Source organism: Phoca vitulina, unplaced genomic scaffold, assembly GCF_004348235.1.
Source record: "Phoca vitulina isolate PV1807 unplaced genomic scaffold, GSC_HSeal_1.0 scaffold15, whole genome shotgun sequence".
In the NCBI taxonomy this organism is placed as follows: Eukaryota; Metazoa; Chordata; class Mammalia; order Carnivora; family Phocidae; genus Phoca; species Phoca vitulina.
In genome coordinates, this window is record NW_022589718.1 from 15,475,060 (window position 1) to 15,498,107 (window position 23,048).

General features: G+C 43.4%; 1 pseudogene; it reads left to right on the top strand.

The window, feature by feature from the left end:
• Positions 1-21,286: 21,286 nt before the first annotated feature.
• LOC116637710 lies at positions 21,287-22,800 on the top strand (annotated as a pseudogene).
• Positions 22,801-23,048: the final 248 nt, after the last annotated feature.

A 23,048-nucleotide genomic window follows, 5' to 3' on the forward strand; every position in this document is an offset into this window, starting at 1 on the left:
TATTACTCCACCCTCAAAAAGTCAACTCTATTAGTTGTGGAAAATTTGGGGCAAAACAAATCTCTGTCATTTTCTTTTTAAAGATTTTATTTATTTATTTATCAGAGAGAAAGAGAGAGAGAATGAGCAGAAGGCAGAGGGAGAAGCAGACTCCCTGCCGAGCAGGGAGCCCGATGCGGGGCTGGATCCCAGGACGCCGGGATCATGACCTGAGCCGAAGGCAGACGTTTCACCGACTGAGCCACCCTGGCGTCCCAAATCTCTGTCAATTTATACCGAATAAAGCAAAAGAAGAGAATGAAGTTTATACTGACTATATAATCACATAAAAATATGTGTGTGTATCTACATCTGTGTGTATTTGCAAAAATCTTAAATCTGCATGGCAGAAATGAAATGGGGAATTAATAGCTCGACAGGAATTCAGACTTTGGTCTTCCAAGGCTGAATCTGGCACTCCTTGCATTACCCTGAGCTGTAACCCAAACGGGGATAGAAATTTGCAGGCAGAGGAGAAAAAAATATGCAGGGTAGTAGCTCTCAGTCCCACCAGCTGGCTAATAAATAAATATTTTTGCATAAGTAGTGAATCATAATATGGGCTTTTCTTGTGTATTTAGACTTAGGATTGTTGAAATAATTTTAAAGAGATAGCAAGGATAGAGAAACAGGGAAGGCCAAAGATAAAAGATAAAAGGAATGAAAAGAAATCTCCCTCCCTCTTTTCTCTCTCTCTCTCTCTTTAGAACAGCTTTTCTCCAAAGACATTATAGAACCATATAAAGAGCTACAAAATTCCAAAAAGCCTCACTGTGAAGTTACAAACCGGAGGAGAGCTTTGGAAATGGGGTTGGGAATGGAGGAATGGAACAGGGAAGGTTCAGGAAGGCAGCGGAGCACCAGTTGGCCAGACCTGGCTCAGCTGTAAATGTTTTCAGGCCACTGTGCCCCAGCAGAGCAGAGTCACTCTCCTAGATTATTTGCAGGTGAGAAGAAATATATTTTAATATCTGACTGTATTGTCTTTGCGGCGTAAGTGCAAATATTTGTATGCATAAACACATTTGAATGATGGCAGTTGATGGTGACATTTTCTAGAATTAATTATTTCTATGTTCATAACGCTTGAATGCCTATCAAATTGCTGGGTGGAAGGAGAGCACCGGGGTTGTATGCAGCTCCTTCATTCACAGAGGAGCCAACGGGTTTGGATTTCACATATGGTCTGCATACGCCCCGCTTATGTAAGGTTATATTTTTAAATGTGACGGTGTGACTAAGCCTTCAAAAGCTATTTAGACTGCCTTGGATGTCTTCGATTCTCCAAAGTCATGTATTTGCTGCAAATGGAAGTCAAGTAGTAACCTTTGCTGCACCTTCATTTCCTCACACAGGTGCCAGTTCTTCCGCTCAGCGGACCTCTTGCCCTGGTAAGAAATGCTAATGATATGGTGACGGCAACCAAATAAAAGATTAGGTGCTGCTAGGGAAAGACTATTACTCATAACTTGGTCTACATCCTGTCAATTATCCTGCCCTGATGAATAGTATGTGACGGGAAACTGGGAAGTGATAAAAGACCTCCCAACCCCATCTCCTTGAAGGGAAGGTGGAGCGTTGAGTGATTGCCTCCCAGGCACCATGCCACACACACACCACAGAGCAGGGGCTGGGCTCATCCATCACCGAGACCACTGCAGACAGCCTCTGTGCTGTTAGAAAGTATCGGTATAAAAGGGTTTGACGTTCAGGTCTAAGTAGGTAAGTCAAGAGTAGAAAGGGTCCAAAATGAATGTCTCATCCCAAACCAAAATATTAATTAAAAATGAGGAGAGAAGTTTAATCATGCAAGCAAAAGGGTGGCTTTGCCTAGAAAATGCATCTTTTGTCCATTCTCTTTTTCCAGTTTATAAATCACGTGATCTAATCAATGCACCATGATTGAAACAAAATTTGTCACATCTTTGAGTATGTCTGTGGATAGTCAGTAGCTTAATTTTAGAATAGCAGACCCAGAAATGCAGGTATCCTGGTGGCCTTGACATTGAAGTTCTCACCCAATGAAGGGACTCTTTCAATAATACTCTGGAGAATGACCCAGATCCAGGCAGTCCTTGAAAATTGCCGGTATTATGGACAAATCATGACCTAACCAGACATGCCATTCTATTTTCAAACAGTTCTAATTATTAGAAAAGTTCTGATGTGATAGGATGGGGTGAGGTATTGACACTTTTCCCGGTTCTCATGTCCCTCACCAAGTATCCATGTGCTCAAAGTGATATGATTGAGAGCTTGTTTTGACCAAGGGGAGGGGAGAGAAGAGAATAAAGACTACACAGAGTTTCCTACCTAGCCCTTCGGCCTGGTTGGAGCTCCAGTGGAAATAAGGATTAAGAGCCAGAAAATGAAGGACCCCCTGCATGAGCTCATTGCTGTGAAAGCCAGTGTACCAACTGCGGCCAGCAGAGAGCCTTTCCTTGCACTTTTCCGTGGAGCCCAGCTCTGCAGCAGCCCCCCAGGATGGACAGCCGGGGGAGCAGTGGGAGAAGGAGGGAGGCACCTTGGTGTAGACAGAGAGCCTTATGTGTGACTCAATCAGCTATAGCAAGAACGTGGCTCCTTCAAGGACCCGGGTAGGCAGCTCACCCGGACCAGGGAGAGGCAGAGTACAAAATGAAGAACGTGGCAAATGTCTCTGGGGGTATGAAGTATTGTGGTTTCGAGGAAGCAGGAGGGAGGTCTTCGTGCAGGGAGCTAGGATAGTGTGGGCAGGATCAGTTGCCTGTGTTACTGACGCTGAAGTGTCTCCAGGCTGGTGAGCCACAGCTACATTTGGGCCACATTTATGCCGAATCACAATCCCTTCCATTGCAACAGGGGCTGATTAAATGACTCCTCATTTCCCCAGACTGGGAGGATCAAATGTGTGACCAACTCCCTGAGCAGTTTTTTTTTAAGTCACAAATTGCTCTTGTCAGTAGAAATAATTGATGACTCCTATTTTTTCATAATAGAAAACATATTTGAATCTTTGGTGCTATGATCGGTGAGAAGCACCACAATAGGGTTAAAGCTGTCCCTTAGAGGAAGAGTGGCCATATCATGTGTCAGCCAAACCAGGACACTTTCGAGATTGAAAGATGGTATTATTAGTTGTGCTGGGACAAGAGACAGTATCAGGGACTTTTAGGATCAATTGGGCCACATGGATACCCTACCTAAAGGTGATTGGTAAGACATACATGGGCACTAAAATCTAGTGGCCATACCTGTATTTCTCAAACAGCTCAGAACGTGGCCTGAGTAGCACTGAGCCACCTTGAAGCCTACTTCTGCTGACACCAACCCTCCCTGACAATAACAACGGGGGGGAGCCGTGCAGACTCTTCCAGAAACCTCAAAGAGTAATACAGATATTTCTTACAGGTTTTCTTGAAGAGGGGTTCAGTGGTTTCAAGGAGTGCGTTATGCACACAGCCAAGCATCCAAAAATTCTTCTTCCCCTTTCTGGCTCCCCAGAGTCTCCACTGCAGCAGCCTCCCTGTCACCCCCACCATGTCCTTCCTCCCGCCACACAATTGTCTCACAGCTATTCTCCACTGTGTCTTTCTCCTCTCTCCCCTCAAATCTGTCCTCCCCCGTTCTGCCCACTCCTCCCCACCATTGAACCCGTGCAGTGGGGGAAAGCAGAAGACTGTGAACACGCATGCATTAATTTGTTGTGTGTGTTCGTCACACGTTTTAGAGCCTCGTTATGATGAAAATAAACATTTGTGTTAGGGAAAGAGGTGACCCCAGTGTGGGACATGCTGGGGGACTGGAATTCAGATGGAAGGAAGAGAAACAGAGGAACTGACGCTTGCTGAGCACCAGCCTGGGATGGGGGCTTGATTCACAGAGTGTGAAAATGGGCACTTCCTGCCTTGGTTTGTCTGACACAAGAAGACAGTAGAGGCCATGTGCCAGGTGAGTCGTGAGATATAGAATCCCATGGAAATTGTAAACCATGTCAGACAGTTCACCTATGCCAAGGGCCGAAAGAGTTGTGTGGTTGGAGATTGAAGGGATTTGTGAAGATTATTTATTTGGAGATTGCTGCCAGTGTGTTGTAAGCTTTGCCCATGCCTCTTACCTCAAGCAGTACAGGGGCTGGGAAGGACCACTTAGAAACCTTGTGTCCCAACATTAGATAGAATGGGTTTGGATTTGACTCATGACCGAGGAACGTAAGGTCCAGAAGTGCCTAGCTATCTGTTCTGATGGCAGAGTGAAGGAGATTGCCGGGTTGGTCAATTCAGCTTTTTGAGTAGGCAAATAATTCGGGAGCATTTCCCATTGACCTGATCTGCTGGGCCCATGCCGAAGAGAAGGAATCAAGTCTTGCCTTTGTATCTGTTCAGGGGGCCTCTAGAAAAGCACCAGCCTTCAGGAGAGGAGATGCTGGAGGTGCTCTCCTCTTTCCACAGGCTTGAGAGGAGAGTGAGTAACCCCAAAAGAAATTCCATTTGCCCAGGGTGAGGGAACCCTCCATGGGAGCTGCCGCAGGTGGGAGAGCCCGGGGGTTGGCAACCTATGACCAGCAGGCTGGCTGCCTGCTTTTGTAAAGACATATTTACTGGGACGCAGCCACACCCTCTCTTTTATGTCTTGTCCGTGGCAGAACCGAGTAGCCACGACAGACTGTATGACCCATGAAGCCTAAGAAATTTACTACCTGGCCTTCTACAGAAAACGTTTGCTGATGGCTGGGAAAGATCCTCACAAAGCTCTCAGAAATGCTCCCAGTAGGGAAAAGAGTCAGACTTCATCCGTTTTGGTGCTCAGAGAGCAAATAACTGTCTTAAAACTGCCCACTGCCCCTTCTTGCTCTCCCTGCATCAACCTGATGGGGTCAGAAATGTCTGTGACAGGAGGAGAAGTGGCCCAGACCCAGCCCTTCCTTCTCATTGCCAGGGATCAGGCCTTAGTGTATGGGTGTTTGCACGGGAGGATCGGACAGCATGAGATTTTTACTCTGAGTCAAATTTGAAGTTTTGCTTATTACAGAGGCCTGGGCACCATAAATGACTAAACTTGAGAACGTGCTGATGAAAAGTAAATGTATTTTTCATTCAGAGGTAAGGAAGGAACTTCCACCACTGAGCAAATATACAGGGACAGTGGGAGACCAAAAAATAAACTTAGCTTTAAGCTAACACCCCAAGAATCTGGACTGTTTAATCAATTTGCTGGTTGTACATACATGTCTTCAGAGAGGAAAGCCAGACTCTAGATGGAACTCTCCCACTATTTATATGATACAGGGCGTTTCTCATCCTTTCTAGAATTCAGTTTTCTCATCTGCAAAGTGAGGGTTGGACCAGCCCTTGATGAATCCTTCCCATACTGCTAATCTGTGATCCCAGAGCTTGGGGGACATCCCTCGAGATGGATGATGTCTCTTTGGGACTTTTTTTGCAGTGGTTCATGTAGCCTGTAGGTAACTGGCATCTAAATGCTGGGAAAATGGTACACAGTGTGTCCCCACCCTCACCTCTAAGATAGTCCTTGAGTGCTTTCTGACTACCTGAGCCTCTCCCATTATGTGGGAGAAGGGTATAGAAGCCTTCATGTAAGGCCTTATGTTTATCTGGCCAGGAGTTAGGCCATGTTTGCTATTTGCTATAGCTGTGGTGTCTGAGGCTAAAATTCCCTTAAGTGTCCTTGCTTTTGTGCCCCTTGTTGTCTTTCAGTTTTCCTAAAAACTCTTAAATAGGGTCTGAGGCTTGCAGTCCTTTAGCAGTATTCCCTATCACAATACAGGAGCCCTGCTGGTGTGGTGGTGAGGTGTGGGGGCAGGGGAGGCATTTTTAATACTGTGATTAGGTCTCAGTCTGTCAGTGAGGGAGCTCGACTGGGTGAGGCTGGTGGGTAAGGTTTTGATAAAATAGTTTCCCTTTGGGCAGTCTTTGTTAAGGAGAACAAAATGCTCTGGGTATATTTCAAAATACCCTGCCAGACACACAGGGGATTTTTCTTCAATCTTCACAGGAGAACCTGGCAGAGCTCCTGGAGGTCAAATTCATGAAAGTGTGTGGGGCCCAGTCTTAGGGGGTGTTTCTAACTTTCAAAGTAAACTTGTGACTCTCTCTACCCACCTGTCTGTCTCTCCAGTGTTAGGGGCAGCTGTTGGCTTAGGACCTCAATTCTCTGATGGATCTAAGAAGAGCTGTTGATCTTTACTTTGCTCAGCTTTTTTTCTTGTAAAGACAGGAGTGATGAGTTGCAAGCTCTTCCCATGTCTGACCAGAAACCAGAAGTCTTCTCACTAATATAGGAAAATTATATGAAATTATGGAGAGTCTACAGTTTTTGTCCAACAAAATGGCCATTTCATAGGCTCAACCACACTCAAGCAGATGAAGAAAATTCATAGAGTGTAGGGAGATTGACAAATGTGAGATTCAGAGTGCGTTGTTAAGGGTCCCCCTGAAATTGTTTTAAAGATCTATTATGATGTTTTGGGTTACAATTCCGTTTTGGAAATTCAGTTATGTAAATCTCTAAAGCAATTTTCTGAGTACTGTTTCATAGGGAATTCTTTCTCCAAGTCCTTCAAGCAATACCTGACACATATTTTATTTTAAAATTATAATCACTTTTAGCACTTTATACTTTACACAGATTTTTACATACATTTTCTCAAAGGTGGGTAGAATCTCCAAGGCGGGTATCTTTGTCTCAAGAACTTCAAAACTTCCTCGTGGCTCTAGGGCCAGGAGAGTACTGCTCTTCTATGACAGAAACTTGTGGAGGACAAGAATTTGCAAACCTAAATTCATGGACACCAGAAATGTAACCATTTCCTTAACTTAAAGTAATTTCAATTTGGGATTCCCATTCTGAGGGGAGCAGCAGAAAATTCTGTTTCTATGGTTACCAATGTCCCTCTCTCCTCTCTAAGACGCCAAGAGCCCAGAAGGCCTGAATGGTACTCAAAAGGGAGAAGGACCCACCTGTGTTTTGAGCCCATCCTGGCTGCCCCGATCGCACAATTCTTCAAGCCTGTGACCTGCAGACAGGAGCTCACTCTCAGCTCAAGCAGAGCTTCTTGTTGCTTTCCCATGAAGCACAGGTATCTCATTCTACCACATGGATTCCCCCAGAGGGACTGCCAAAGTGAACGTGTGGGTCTCCAATGCATCTGTACTTTATGATCTCACTACAGAAAGAGAAGGAAGAAAGGAAGGTAGGAAGGAAGGAAGAAAGAAAACAGCAGGAAGAGTTTCTTCCCTCCCCGGAACACAGAATACATCGAATCCAGTGAGTTCCAACTTTTGTAAAAGGCCAGTGGAGATATTGCCCTCCATTAGCTTCCGCTTTCTGCCCTCCATTAGCTTCCGCTTTCTGCCCTGCCAGAAGTCCCTGCAGCAAGGGCCAGTGTCCAGGAGCTATGAACACTAGAGGGAAAGAGGAAGAAGAAACACATTTTAATCTTTCAGTGAATTATCCTGCCATGCATCCATCAGTTAAAAAACCAAAACCTTACCTACAATAATTTCTTAATTTGATTCAAGGCAGTTTAACTCCTGAAAACGCTCTCCTTCATTTCCTAGATTTGCATATTAATGACAGAAGGCATGTGATGGAATAACACAACACAAGTGAGTCTGTGGGGTGACACCAAGTAACACTCAGAGAAAGATCAGTTTCCTCTGAGCAAAATCATCCAAGGACAAGCACATTCCAACAATTTGGATTCAAGAAAGTGGGAAGAATGTAGTATATATTGCCTTGACATTAACACAGAGCTGCACACATAGAGTTTTAATAAGTAGGTGACACAATTAGCTTGATAAAAAGAAGACTCTGAGGTAGCTTCTGACGGAAAGATAGAATGCCGAGAACAAAGAAGAAGGAAATGGAGTAAGGAATGAAGAGGAAGGAAGGAAGCCTGACATGTAACTCAAACAGTTACTGTATTAAAGAAATTATTGATATTATGCTTTGTCATTGCGTGTTTGTTTATATAAGTTGAAAAATGTTTCCTTAGTCAAGAGAGTTGCATGCCTAGATGGAGGATACTTCTACTTACTTAAAGTATACTTCAAATACCTGGAGTGTCATTTCAAAATTATGTAATACCTATCACAATCAGTTGTTAATGGTCAATATCCCAGTGTCCTCTAAGACATAGGGATGTCTATGTTTTTAGGTTACTGACATGTACCTACCTTTTCTTTTCGTGCCTTCATTTCTATATTTGGCAGGCATTTGTTAATATAATTATTAAATTATTCGGTAGCCCAGAAATTCACTGAAGCATGTGATTCTCATTTTATATTTCCACTGGAGAACAGCCTCTGAATTCTTGCCACCGGATTTGACAAAAATCCAGGCAAAGCAAAAATCTATCTTAGAATGCTTTCAGGGTATCAGGAGAGGGTAGAAGAGGGGTATGAGGATGAGGCAATTCACTTAAACACTGAAATCATTTAAGCAGGAGAGTAAGGTCCTGTGAAGTGTTAGATTTTCTTGAGCTATCCAATAAATGCACACACACACACATGCTCACAGAAGACCAGTTCCATTTCTAGAAATAAGGCAGACAAGATATTCAGATAAATCTCTTTAAGTATAACTCATCTAAAAATCCTAGAGGTATATTTATATAAACATATGGGTATGGGTAGATAGATGATAGATGATAGATGATAGATAGATAGATAGATAGATAGAGATAGATAGATAGATAGATATCACGTGACTTCACTGGTAGAAGTAAGGAAATTCTCTAGTGTCCAGAAATGACAAGAAATCTTGAATCCACGGGTCATGCACTGACTTGGAGTTTTCTCTGGAGGTATCTTGGTGGCCTGGTGACAGAGAGCCTGAAATTTAACAGTCCACACGTGGGGATTAGGAGACAAAGCCTAGAGCCTGAATATTGCAAGAGATCACGTATGAGACCCCCTTCATAAAACTGTACCTCCATGAATGGCATGCTCAATTTGAACCGAGAACTTGCTTTGGAGAGTAAGATAGTGAGCAGACCTACCTAAATATTGGTCTTCATGCAATATGACTAGAGGAAGGTAGGAAAAAACTCTTTGTGAAAATTTCTAACCTCAAGACCATACTAATAAGTACTTAAAGCCGGAATTTCTACTCTCTGTGTGGTCTGAAAAACCGTTAGTTTACATTTAACATGGTCCTGAGCTGGTAGGACCCTTAAGGAAAAAGTATTCCCAGACCACTGGAAGAACATTCACCCTCTAAAACCAGACCTCCCTCCCACAGATGAGGAAGGAGGATGCAGGCTGTTACAAGGAAGATTCAGCAGAAACAGGAAGCTGTAGAGTCATATGCAAAAATGATTGGAATTGTCGAAAAATATAAAATAAATATGTTTAGTATGCTTAAAGGAGAAAAAGGCAAATTGAAAGAATGACGGTGTAATAAGAGATTATGAAAATGGACCAGATTGATGTGAAAAAGAACCAAATGAATACATTAAGATGAAAACCTGGAAATTGGAAACTTAATGGCTGGATACATAGTCGATTATGGGGAAATAGAGCTGGTGACATTTCCCAGATGACAGCAGAGACAAACATGGAAATGGAAAACCTGAGCGACTAGGGGATGTGGACAGTGGAGCAAAATCGGCCAATGTTAAAATACATCTAATGCTTCCAGAGAGAGGAGGAAAGAAGAATTTGGAAAGATAGTAATTGGGAATTTTCTAGGACTGATGGGAAAGCCATGTCTTCGGATCTGGAAACCCAACCAATCCCAAGCAGAGTATATAAAAAGAAATTCAACACTAAGATATATAATAAAATTGCAGAACACTACAGATAAAGAAAGACTATCTTAAAAGTAGCCAGAGGGAAAGGATAGATTGCCCATTAATTGGTTAACTACATAAATTATCATACAAACCAGGATACTTTTGAAAAGGAAGGGGGATGCTAACCAAACAGGAGACCAGGGCAACAGGCATAATCTGGGTCTACAACAGGCGGAGGAAAGTACCGGGTCACCAAATCTATAAAAGAATAATAATTTAATTGACAGCAAGGACAAGGAGAGTCAGGAAGACATTGGATAACATCTTCAAAGTGCTGAAAAAATTATTCAATTAGAATTACATATCAGTAAAATCTCTTTTAATAATAAGGGTCGGGGGGCGCCTGGGTGACTCAGTTGGTTAAGCATCTGCCTTTGGCTCAGGTCATGATCCCAGGGTCCTGGGATTGAGCCCCGCGTTGGGCTCTCTGCTCAGTGGGGAGTCTTCTTGTCCCTCTCCTTCTGCCCCTCCACCCTGCTCGTACGCCCTCTCTCTCTTAAATAAATAAAATCTTTAAAAAATAATAAAAGTCAGAAAAAGACATGTTTAGATAAGCAAAAACAGAAAAGTCACAATCAACGGACCCTCTCGAAAATAAATTCCTTGTAAGAGAAGGAAAATGAGCCCAGAAAGAGTCTGAGACACAAAAAAGCCAACAAAGAACATTGAAATTAATATTGACTGATGAGGTAATAATAATAATGCCTACTAAAAAACAGAAACAAAGTATTACTTAGAAAATACTAGAGAGACGATATTAAGGTATGGAACAAAAACGTAATCCAAAGGAGGTTAAGAAAAGCATAAAAGGAAGATAAACCTAGAAGGGTCAGGGTGGGGGGGGGAGAACAATTAGAAAGTACAAAATAATAGGCACATTAATTATAAGTGGACTAATATCTCCAGTCCAAAGATAAAGATAGACCAGATTTTTTTCAGAAATCCAGCTACAGGGATGCCTGGGTGGCTCAGTCAGTTAAATGTCTGGCTATTGATTTCAGCTCAGGTCATGATCTCAGGGTCATGAGATCGAGCCCTATGTCAAGCTCCATGCTTAGCAGGAGTCTCCTTAAGATTCTCTCTCTCCCTCTGCCCCTCCCCCTGCTTGTGAGCTCTCTCTCTCAAATACATAATCTTTTTTTTTTTTTAAGACAGAAATACAGCTACATTCTGTTTACAAGAAACAACACTTCAGAGCACAGTAAGGTTGAATAAAAAAGATAGGGAAAGGTAATATGAGGCAAATTCTACAACGACAAAAGTAGGATGGCCATTTTAATCTTAGATGAAAGAAACCTTAAAGCAAAAAGCATTAATGACAACGAAGAAGATCACTACATATTGATAAAAATTTCAACTCACCATGAAATTACAGCAATTCTAAATTTGTATAGATTCAATAAAATAGCCTCAAAATATATAAAGCAAAATTTGGAAGAATTACAAGAAGAAATTTACAGATAAAGCAGGCAAGAAAATGTAAGCTTGATCAAAAGGTCATTATATCTAAAAACCGTATTTGGGGCCATAAAGCCACTATCAACAAATAATTTTTAAAATCTTCTTCATATGGGGCACCTGGGTGGCTCAGTCGGTTAAGTGTCCGACTCTTGGTTTCAGCTCAAGTCATGATCTCAGGGTGGTGAGATCGAGCCCCATCCCAGGCTCTGTGCTCAGTGCAGAGTCAGCTTGAGATTCTGCCTCCCTCTCCCTCTACCCCTCCTGCTCATGCTCACTCTCTTTCTCTCTCTAAAATAAATAAATCTTAAAAAAAATAAAATCTTCATATAGATGACAATCTCCGACCACAGCACTATTAAATTAGACACCAGTACCAAAAAGGTACTGCTCCCTCACTGCATCCCTTAAAGAACCTGATTTGGGGAAATAAGAATAAATAATCAGCGGGTCAAAAGAAGTCTCGACTTTCTAGAAAATAGAATTACAAAGAAAGGTAAATGCTACATATCATTGCAGTTAAAGCTGTACTTAGGAAAAGAAAAAAAGCCTTAAATGCTTACATTTTCAAAAAGAAGGAAATATATGAGCTCAGATCCAGTTTAAGAAGGTAGGGGAGTGCCAGAAAAAAGTCAAATAATGCAGAAGAAAGGAAACACTATCCCTTTTCTGTTACTTTACAGTTTTCACTTAACGTTGTTGTTCCTCATTTTCGTTTCTTACTTTTATTGGTCTGATCATAGGGCTATGCATTCCATTTTCATCTTGTTAATTTAGAAGTTTTACCATCATGTACCACTAATGACCTGGATTTTCCCCCTCTCTAGAAAGCAGACTGAGTGCGTCTATTGCCCTATTATTTCAAAGCTATTTCTCCCACCGAGACCCACTCTTTCCCTACTGATTTCCTCTTTCTGACTTCATCACATTTTGCTCACAGTCTAGGAATGAAATATTTAGAATTCTTTCATTTTTCCCTTTTCTCCTCCTTCCAGGCATCTCTCGCCCCCTAATTAAACCCTGGAATGTTTTCACTTCCTCTTGCACTCTTAATTCTGAGGCTTTGCTGAAATAGTTGGACATAGAATTTTACTTAACAATTGTTTGTGTGTTTGTTTGTCTTTGGGATCCACGTGCAGGATTTACATTACACATTATATTCTTATCCATTAATATTTAATGATATATTTCTAAAACCAATGCATTATTCATCTTTGATTGTTTCCTACTTTCCCTTTCCTCATCTTGAAGTCTCTGTTCCAGTTCATTGGCTTCTGGAAAGGGCTTTTTCTTAAGTATTTACCTCAGATGGGCGCATTCTGTGATTTATTCTCTGAATTAGTGCATGTCCTTGAATATCTTCCACTCACCTTAACAGGTAAACAACTGCAAAAGCCTAGTATGGGATTCTGGGGGGGTTCTTTCAATCTCTTCTAGCTTCCAGTGTTGCAGATAAGAAGTTCGGTAACAGTCAAAAAAAGGAAAAGCCTAGAAACTTGTTTTACCCTGATATCCCTAAGCATGTGTTTGTTTCATCAATCTAACCAAAAACTCTGAATGTTTTTTACTCTGCAAACTTGTCTTTCTTTGGCTTAGGAAAATTTTCTCCTAAGTGATTTAAAATTAATTTATTCTACCTCATATATTCTTTCTTCTTTTAGAATGTCTGTTATTCAAACAGTTGGTATCCTGCATCCATTTCCCAAATTCTCTCCTTGTAACCTTGTGATTTCCAGCTCCGTGGCATGTTTTACTCTGTGATTTGTGGATGTTCCGATCTTGCAGGCCACTAACACAAATCTCATCAGTCACCATCAACCCTCTGCATTCATGCACTGAATCAGTGAGGTTTTCATTTGTTATTACATAGTTTTGTTCCTAAGTGCTTCTTTTTAATTTTTTTTAAATTTAGGAACCCATTTGTCTGATCCAGCAAGTCACTTCCATTGGGTGTGCAATGTGATTGTTGAATCTATTTGTCCTCTTTGACTTCTGGACATCTTTAGGTCCTTGATTTTTTTTCCTCCATTGGCCAACTGGAGTTCAAGCCTATTTTTTTAGAGCTACTCGAAAAATCAGGAAACTCTCAGGCCAAGGGGTCTCATCCCCACAAGCCTAGTACAGAGGCAGACAGTCCTCTCTGAGGCCCCTAGGAAGCAGCCCTGTTCTCAGGTCACCCTGGGCTCTCCCAGCACCCATGGCAGGGAAGACTTGCCCAAACTTTTATGTCCCTGGGGAATCTTGACACGCTCAAGTAGGATCGGGTGGACACCCTACCCCTGGGGTCTACATCTTGATTGATGAGCCCAGTCCCTTTCTCTGAGCTCACCCAGCTCAGCACTACTTGCTTAGCAAGGGAAATTTCAGGGAAAGGGAGTCCCCACTGAGAGTCCACGGCCTCATTTATACCCACGGTAGATCCTGTCTCTTGAGAGACACATCTTTTGGATTTGGAAATCGAAGGAAGGGGAATCTCACTTAGATTGCCATAGTCTGAAAATCCTCTTCCCAGGGCTTTCTTCCATAAAATGAGAAAATTTAAGAGCTCTTTCAGCTCCAAAAATCTATAAATCAGAGCTTAAATAAGAAGCATTCATGACTATGATAATTTATGGGAATAGAGTTTGCATGAAACAAACACTTTAAGGCAAATTTTTTTTTAAAGATTTATTTATTTGTTTTAGAGAAAGAGAGAGCACGTGAGCAGGCAGAGGGGCAGGGGGAGAGAGAGGGAGTCCTCAAGCAGACTCCCCGCTGGGCACGAAGCCCTATTCAGGGCTCGATCCCAGGACCCTGAGATCACTACCTGAGCCGAAATCAAGAGTAGGATGCTCAACTGACTGAGCCACTCAGGCACCCCTCAGGGTAAGTGTTTTAAGAAAAGAGTAGTTTTTGAGTTATAATGCTTTTATGAAAACCCAGCTAATCTGGTGACAGGAAATCTAGCTTGGAACTAAGTGGCAAGATCCTCTGAATTTTCAAATCTGCTAATTCTGATCATTTATAGAACATAAAGTGTTTTCTTTCTGTAACCTAGAACAGTGCTTCTCACACTTTCCTGGACTGACAACTTGCTTGGCAATGTGGCAATGTAGGTTCTGATTCAGTAGGTCTGGGGGATGGCCAGAGAGCCCGTGTTTCTTACCAGTGGGTTTGCCCACCCTGCTCCTCTGTGGCTCACATTTCAGCAGCAAGGCCTGGAATATTTGTAGTGGTGAGTAGACCTCTGGTGGTCATAGGAGAAATGTGCCATCATTTTGTCAGGCAGTTATTAAATTCTTTTTCTGGGAATGTTAAAAAACATCCCCCCCAAAGCCATCAGTTGATGTATCTCTGACCTGTTACAAGCAAAGCCAACAGAGTTTATTAATTTGGACTCCGTTGATCTGGAATTTGGTGTCATTCCAGGAAGACTACATTGCCAATGACAAGCAAAGAAGAGATGTGTGATATTAAATGCTAAAGGAAATGCATTAAAAAAAAAAAATGGAAACCAACTTGGTGGTAGCCTTTGTAAACAAATAATGAATGAACTCCAAGTGATTAGTCTTTATTTCATTAAAATTCTAAACAATTCTTTAAGGCTTTTAATTTAATTCTCTTATCCCTGTCAAGGGTGGCCATAAATTACATTTCTTAGGAAACATTCACTGATTCAGGCCCGTTTCTGAATCAGAATAGCCTACTCTTTAATTAAGAAAAATGAGGGCAGTTTTATAGTAGTTTTAAATTTCTCAATCTTTTGGCTCCTTTCAGTCTGTGCTTCTCAAACAGAAAATAAAAATTGCTATGCCATTTGACTATTGTCAGTGTTTCAGATTAAACAAAGACTCTATAAACATTTGAAAGGTATTCAATTCTGGAAACTATTTTTTCCTTTTGTTTTTTTTCCCCCTAGCTACAAATATGTTTCTTATTTTGAATATTTCCTGGCTTTGCCATGGTAAACAGATAAATGTTCCAGAAATCATCCATTTTTTTTTAGATAATAAAATTAGTATCACTTTAGGAAGGAAGATAAATATCCTACACCAAGAATGTGCTTATTCTCAAACTCGAAGCCCAGCTCATTGAAACAAACTTGCATATTGGTGTCAGTATCAGCTTGCGAGTGGCAGAAACTTCTGTCCTCCTGAGCCCTTCATGGAAATGGTTTGTTGGCTCGTGGAAATTTTCTTGACTTTAATCATGTCCTTGTGTCCTTGCATCTGGACCCTAAATCAGACCCCAAAGCAGATCTGTTTCCTTTGCTGGCTTCCACAGTATTGTCCTATCCATTTATGTTATGAGAGTTACACAGATCTTATATATTGTGAGAAGTTATGTAAGTTTATTCAAACCTCTAATTAGTCAGCTTTATAACAACATCTGGAGTCATTACTACCACTGACCCAGACTTGGCAGTTATCAAAAGAAGGATCTGTGTAGATCATTTCAGAGGCTCCTGTTCTGGTGTTCACATAAAGGTTTGGTGAGAAGTGCAGGTACATGGTTAATTACGGATAATTTTTCTATTTTTAGAGTCCCCCAAATCACACAAATTTCATATGCATCTCTGACTCAAGGATCGACCTCTGGTTCCTATGTACAACCAGACATCATCTAGTAATGGCCCTGATAACCATTTGTTACTGAATGAAAGGAAAAACTCCATTCCTCTGCTCTGCACTCATACCACTTCTGACACTGGATGTGTGGGGTTTTTCTCACATTGACCAATCCTTTGACACCAGCTGGGTGTCCTACAATTCAGCTCAGCTCTGAGACTGTCTATCTGGGGTTAGCAGAAGACCCCACGGGTTAAGGACTCAGTTTCACAAGACAACCCCACTCCAGACACCAATTGTAGGTCGTAGTCCCCAGGTCACTCATACTTCTTTCTGATTTGGCCACAACAAAATTGGGGGTTCCAGTGACCCCCTCCTCAGGTTCAATAATTTGCTATTATGTCTCACAGAGCTCAGGGAAACATTTACTTACATGTACCAGTTTGTTATATAATAAAGAATATGATAAAGGATGCAAATTAAAAGATACAGAGGATGGGGGCACCTGGGTGGCTCAGTCGGTTAAGCGTCTGCCCTCGGCTCAGGTCATAATCCCAGGCTCCTGGGATCGAGCCCCACATCGGTCTCCCTGCTCAGCGGGGAGCCTGCTTCTCCCTCTCCCACTCCCCCTGCTTGTGTTCCCTATCTCACTGTGTCTCTCTGTCAAATAAATAAATAAAATCTTTAAAAAAAAAAAAAAAAGATACAGAGGATGGTCCAAAAGGGTCCCAAGCACAGGAGTTTCTGCCCCCATAGATTTAGGATGTGCCGCCCTCCCAGCACATGAATGTGTTTACCAACTCAGGAGCTCTGGAACGCTTTAGGGATTTTTATGGAGGCTTCATCATGTAGATTGGATTAATTATTAAGTTGTTTTCTGGCCCCTCTTCCCTCCCTTGAGAATGGGGAGTGGAGATGAAAGTTCCAAGCTTCTAATCACGGCGTGATCGTTCTGGTGTCCAGCCCCCATCCTGAAGCTGGCTGGGACCACCCAGGCTCTCCTCACTTGAACCAGAGGCACTCCCATCACCCAGGAAGTTCCAAGTGCCAGGAATTGGGGTCAAAGGCCACTTCCCGTGGTTTCAGTTATAGTTGGTCAACCACGGTCAGGAACCAGATAGTCCTCCTTCTGATGTATCCTTGGAAGGTCAAGATAGCTTAACGCTACATCACAATGTCTATGTCACTCTCCTCACTTCTATTCATCACACAGACATTTTATTGTCTCATATCATCACAAGAAGAAGGGTGAGTATGGTACAATAAGATATTTAAGAGAGACCACATTCAAATAACTTTTATTATAGTGTATGGTAATAATCATATATTGTAAATATTGTATAATTTTTTTTATTGCTTGCTGTTGTTAATCTCTTACTGTGCCTAACTGATAAATTAAACTTTATTATAGGCATGTGCATATAGGAAAAAGCATAGTACCAGCCGTGGTTGGAGACATCCACTGGGGGCCTCCGAATGTATCCTCCGCAGACAAGGGGGGGTGGCTACTGTACTAAAATTCAAGACACAATTCAAATCCTTATTTTACACTTTAAAACCCAACTTATTCCTTTCTTAAGATAAGTCTAATTTATTCCCCTTCTTGCCTTTCTTTCCGTGGAGCTCTTCTATTACGTGAGACAGAAAAACACAAAGGTAATAATCAGAGCGACTGTTGCCATATGCCAAGTCACACACAAAAAACGGAGCATATTTTCCCTTACCTGTGTACCCACTGTGACAACCATAGAAGTCATTTGAAAAACTGAAACGTTTATGGGTTCCATGACTTCAGAAGTAGAGTAAGAGATGTGAAAATAGAGGCAGCTGAGACTAGACCTAGGGAGATTCTACCTCTCAGGTAGGAGTGACTTCTACCAGCTGGAAACATATTCTACCCCCAATACTTTGCTTTGTGTTGTTACCTTTGTTTACTTCTAAAAACCAGAAATAGGAGCACCTGAGTGGCTCAGTCGGTGAAGCATCCCACTCTTGGTTTCGGCTCACATCATGATCTCAGGGTCGTGAGATCGAGTCCTGAGGGCGGGCTCATGCTGGGCATGGAACCTGCTTAAGATTCTCTCTCTGCCTCTGCACCCCCCTAAAATAAATAAATAAATAATAAAAATTTAAAAATAAAAACCAGAAATATACTTAAAATATATGCTTAAGTGTGCAAAGGGTATTAGTAATTCACACACGAGATGGAATTGATTCAGTCAGATTGCTTTCCTCCTACATGTGCAGAGCCCTGAAGGAGCAGAGTTCACGGGGTAGAGGGGAAGTAGAGATGAGTCTCCAGCCCAGAATTTTCTCCTCTAGTTGCCTTCCTGGGGCAGGCGAGACTGGCCTTGGTCTATGGGTTGGGATGGGGCCGAAGAATGAGGCATCTATTGCTGGCAGTTGGACAGGTAAATACTGAAAGTCACGTCCCCAGAGGAATGCAAGGTCAGAGCCAAAACAAACATTCTACCCTGGGTCAGCAATCCCAGGGGCCAAATAACAAGTAGAAACTAAGGTAAGGCACCAAATGGGTTAAAGAAACAAACTAAAAGAGGCAAACTGCTGAATGAGATTATCAGGAGTCAGCTATTTGAGGCCATGCTGACTGCATTTAGAAGAACTAAAATGGTTCGAAACTAACACCAACCCCATCACCACCAGCAGGCTTTCTCCTGTAGGGTTTCCGTAGATTTGCCTGCTAGAAGGCTCTGAAAATGTCTGAAGCTTGCATTTCCAAGATGGAAGGGGGGAGTCCCCATTGTCACAGTGGATAGGTTACCAGAGCTCTTGTTGGGATCCAGTGTTCAGGGTGAGTTTTTGTGGAGGGTGGGCCTGGCGGAGCAGGGATCTGTGGGGCATGGTGGGGATGTTTGCAGAAGGAAGCTGGAGACAGAAAGCTTGAAGGGCCCAAGTGGGCTTCTGGTTTCTCAAGTGTTGGGTGTGTAAGATTCCGGAGGAAACCCAGGCATCTTGCATTGAGCTGCCCTTCTCCCTTCTGTAGGGATGGACAGCTATCAGTTTATGACTTTTGAGCCTCCACATACTACAAGGTTTTCTAGAGATCTCTCTAGGTGTCATAGCTCCTCCTGTTCCCAGGTACCTGTCAACTGCCAGGCCTATTGTTATAGAATGGATATTCTTAGGGAAGGAGTAGGGGGTTGTTACAGCAAATGCCACTGAGCTGAGGTGGATGTACTTGTTATTTGGTTTCTGTAGAACTGTAGGAGCTTCCCCCATCGCCCTTTTACCAAGTTAATGTTGACTAGCTATTTATATAAGTCAAGCACACTAATAAGAGCTTCAGGTGCGACTCTCACTGAACACTTCCCACACACTCCCCAGCATCCATGACCCCTTTCCTCCTTCCCAGAGAGCCCTAATTCTGTTCAGTTATCCACCCCCAACCCCACCCAGCAGCCATGTACCCCAGGAGAAGTCACCCCATCCTCAGCATGAGGCTGGCTCTGGTTTGTCTGAGACTCCTTCCATTCCTTTTGACAGTTTCTGTTTCAGGAAGGAGCATATGACCAAATTTTGGCCAACAGAGCTTGACGGGGAAGGGTGCCAGAGGTTCTGGGAATGAATCCTCACTCCTGAGAGAGAGCCATGGAAAGAAACTTCTCTTCTTTAGTCCATCATGAACTTTAATCTCATTCCTGGAATCTTGCTACTTGCCTGAGGTTGGAGCTTACACAAGGAGCGGGGTGGACCTAGAGAATCTCAGAGAAATGCACCCAGGCTTCTGATCTACTGCCCCTCCTGTGAGATGATACATCTCCTTATTGTTTAAGCTGGTTTAAGCACGGGTTTCTGCTTATTGAAGTCCAATCATCCTGATACAATAAAAAGTGGCCATGTTTTCCCCCTGTACTACCAAGGAGGAAATTGGAGCTTGAAGAGGTTAAGTAATGCTTCCAGAGTTGTACGGCTCCTTAGGTAGGCTCAGGATTTGAGGCCAGTATGGCTCAACCCCTAAGCCTGTTTGCTTACCACACACAGTTTAGAGTCCCTGGGTTACACAATTAATTCGACTCTTGGTCAGAAGGGTATAGGCCGAGGACATGCATGCAGAGGGCTTTGATTCCCCTCCAAGGGCTCCCAATCCAGGGTAGCTGACACCTTGTCAGTGTACTTGTCCTGGGCTTGATCTGGTAAGGATGGTGCTTTTGGAGACCAGGACATTTGGGAGAACCAGGGATTTAGGTGAGAACAAAAGAGGAGCTCACATGGAAGAATAGGACTTCTCTATGTTACGTAAAGACTCCTATTCATGCTTCATGAGTCACCTTAAGTGCCATTTTCTCAGTGAGGGTTTCCTAATCCCAGGCTTGGTTGATCATTGTATTATATGCTTTCATAGCACCCTAAACTTCTTATCCTTATCCCAATTATAATTAGGTAATTGTTTGATGTCTGTCTCCCCTGCAGACTGTAAATCCCTTAGTCCTCTGCGCTTCCTTTTCTCTAAGCCCACCTCCACCCAGCCATGTATTTGGTTTTCATGCCAGTTGATATGAGGGCATATGTCCAAACAGACAGGACATCTCCAGGGGATGGGCTGCCCGTAGGCAGGGGGCTAGTCCAAGGCCAGGCTGCAGGAGAAGGCGGGAGGCCTGGGGGTCTATAGGGAAACTGCCACTGTGACAGAGTGTAGAAAGGAAATGGAAGGAAACCAGAGGTAAACCTCATCTATTTCAGAATTTTACCTAGAAATTCATATGTAGAAAAGAAGCATTATGCAACTTTACCATCAAGACAGATAGACAAACACACACACACATACACACACACAGAGAAGGGACTTGAGCTCATTCTTTTGTTACTACCATGAAGTTACATAAGATTTTCTGGACTGGTTTGAAAACTTAACTGTCATTTGTAATTTATTTCTTATTAAGAGTACCCCCCAAATAACTACTCCATATGAACTTTTGATAAAATATAATCATCCCTTGGTATTGAAGTGATTTTGTTTTTGGTGGTGGTGATTTAGACTCCTTATAAAGGCAAGTATAATGCCTAGAACCTAGCAGGTGCTCAATAAATAATTGTTCAACAGAGGAAGGAAACTGATCATTGAGTCTATTTGATTTCTATGCAGACCATAAACAGAAAGAAATGAGTTTATTTTAACAAAGTGCAGATGATGAAGGATATGTCTACAGATGGAATTCCCTTCAACCAATATTGGCTGAAGAAGAAAGAAAAGTGCTTAAGGAACTTTAAGGCTGTTAGGAGCACAGAGGAGGTGTAGGAACGTTGTCTGCCCAAGGCCAGTTTGGGGCCTGCTGTTTCTCCACTCCTTCATCATCATCATGTGTCTATTCAGCACATACTCATAGTATATGATAGCTACCCTGAGGTGTTCAGAAAGAGGTAGAATACACAGCTTCTGTGGGAAAGAAACACCACAACCACACTAACCTTTTAAAGTCAGAATATGATGACGTTATTCTCCTGCTTAAAGACGTCCCACTTGTGGCCCTCTGCTCTGCCCTGTAGCTCCCCACTGCTCTCCCTCCCCTCACCTCTCACCCCCTCCCCCTGCCACTGTCCTGCCGCATCCTGGTCAAATCCGCCTGGGGTCGCCGCCACCTTCCACCCAGACCTTGCTGCTGTGGCTTCTGCCAGAGCCAGCTCCTGGTGGACCCATGTGGAGATGGGGCCCCAGATCCCATCCCGGGAGCCCCAGAAGCCTTTAAGAGAGACACCAACGGCAAAAAGAGGCATCTGGGAGTTGGTGCTCACTGGGATGATAATGAAAAGCTTTATATGCTCCTCGTGTCCAGAAGGCAGAGGCCCAGTTTGCTGCAAAAAATTTGGACAAAGAATACCTGCCCATTGCAGGACTTGCTGAATTTTGTTAAGGCACCTGCAGAACTAGCCCCGGGTGAGAACAACCAAGTGTTGAACGCAGCCGGTATGTCACACTGCACACCTTTCTGGAACCAGGGCCTTGAGGATTGGAGTCGATTTTCTGCAAAGATTTTTAAAGTTCAGCCGAGATGTCTTTCTGCCCAAACCATCCTGCAGAAATCACACACCCATCTTCAGGGATGCTGCACGCAGCTACGCGGTTATCGATACTATGACCCCCAGACGTGCGGCTTTGACTTCACAGGCGCTATAGGGGACATTTCCAAAATGCCACAGCAGTGTTCTTCTCCTCCATGCCTGTGCCCACAGTTCCACGGGAGCAGACCCTCGCCCTGAGCAGCGGAAGGAAATAGCAACAGTGGTGAAGACAAACAAGCTCTTCTCATTCTCTGACACGGTCAACCAAGGCTTTGCCTGTGGTGCTGGTAACAAGGATGGTGGGCTGTATGCCACTTCATCGACCAGGGCATTCATGTTGGTCTCTGCCAATCCTGTGCCAAGAACACGGGTGGGCACGTGGGAGCCCTCCCTGTGGTCTGCAGAGACGCTGAAGCCAAAGGGTGGAGTCGCACTTGAAGGTCTTGATCCGTCCTGTGTATTCCAACCCTCTAATCAATGGGGCATGGATCGCCTCGACCATCCTGACCGGCCCTGACCTGCGAATCAATGGCGGCAGGCCATACAAGGCATGGCCGGCTGCATCATGGGCATGCGGACTCAGCTGGTCTCTGGCCTCAAGAAGGAGGGCTCCTCCCACGGCTGACAGCACATGACTGACCAGATGGCATGTTCTGTGTCATGGCACTAACGCCCGAGCAGGTGGAGAGGCTGACCAAGGAGTTCTCCATCGGCATGACAAAGGACGGCTGCCTCTCTGTGGCAGGGGTCACCTCCGGCAATGTGGGCCACCTTGTCCGTGCCATTCACCAGGTCCCCCAGGAATTGCCCTGCGGAGAGGAAACAGACACAACCCTCCTGCCTCCAGACCCTGCTGCTGTGAGAGTCACATGGAGGAAGGAGGGCCGATTGTGGCGAGCAGGTCATTTCTTTCAACCACAGGACTTAATGCTCAACCACTGAATGTGTTTCTCAGAAAAGAACGTGTCGTGAAACAGGGCAGAGGCATCTGTGGTGGGTGTCTGAAACTTTGTGGCTCAAAACCCAAATTCTTGCTCATCCTTTAACTCTAGCTGTTCCAAAAGAGTGTACATGTACAAGAAAGACATAGCTGCCCCCCCCCCCCCCCCCGCCACCAAGTGCCATTGCGATATTCCAGAAGCTTTAACTGCAGCACCTCTGTGGATCCAGCATGAGATCAGCACTTATAA